This window comes from Calidris pugnax, unplaced genomic scaffold (assembly GCF_001431845.1).
Source record: "Calidris pugnax isolate Ruff unplaced genomic scaffold, ASM143184v1 scaffold335, whole genome shotgun sequence".
NCBI classification, from domain to species: Eukaryota; Metazoa; Chordata; class Aves; order Charadriiformes; family Scolopacidae; genus Calidris; species Calidris pugnax.
In genome coordinates, this window is record NW_015091148.1 from 434,774 (window position 1) to 435,684 (window position 911).

A 911-nucleotide genomic window follows, 5' to 3' on the forward strand; every position below is an offset into this window, starting at 1 on the left:
AAAAAAAAAAAACCAACCAACTTCATTTCAGAAGGTTTCTCAACTTCTGTGCAATTTATTTTGCAAAAGGCTTTGCTAAAATAATTATCTCGTTCAGTCAGCTCAGGCCAATGCAGTTTTCCTCTCTCTCAGTGCCTGCCATTTAACTTGTGGCGCAGAATTTCTTAACTCATTTATTTCTAATGTTTTTTTTTTTTTTTTTTTAGTTAATCTAATACGAAGACGTTTCATTATAGAGGGTATATTTATTTTTTCTGACCTGCTGCCCGCTCGGATCTTTGGCTGCAATTCCAGACAAAAGCTGCAGCAAATCCCTGCTTTGGCGATTCCAGTTTCTTGTGGAGAGCTTCAATTTAAAAGTTTAACTTTAAAACCGGTGCTGGTGGGTGCTGGTCTGGGGGCACAGCAGGTGGGTGCAGCTTGAACTGCACAGAAGACGCCAGGCAAGAGAAATAGGGAGAGAGGAAGAGGGGAAAAAAAAAAAAAAATGACAGCCCACAAAATAATTGGAGAAATAAATTGCAGTGACCTGGAAAGCTTTTGGAAAATCTATATATGATAAATAAAGCAGGAGCGGTTCAGCGGAGGAGGTGGCCTTTTCACCCAGTGGAAGTTTGTCAGGCTGAGAGCAGATGAGAAAATTCAGCGGAGTTTTGGGTTAAGTTGGGGTTTGGATTCTGCGTCTTGTTTCTGCTCGATGCATCAGACTTTGTCTGTCAGACTGAATTATTAAAATCACTTGAGGAAATGTGTTAATTGATGGGGTAAATTGGGGAAGAGATGGAGAGGATTGCAATTATTCCATTAAATTATGAAAAATCGCAGGCGGGAGAGGTATAAAATGTAGGGCTCCTCTTTGAATAATTGAAAAGCATCAATGGCAAAAAAAAAAAAAAAAAAAAGAAGTTTGA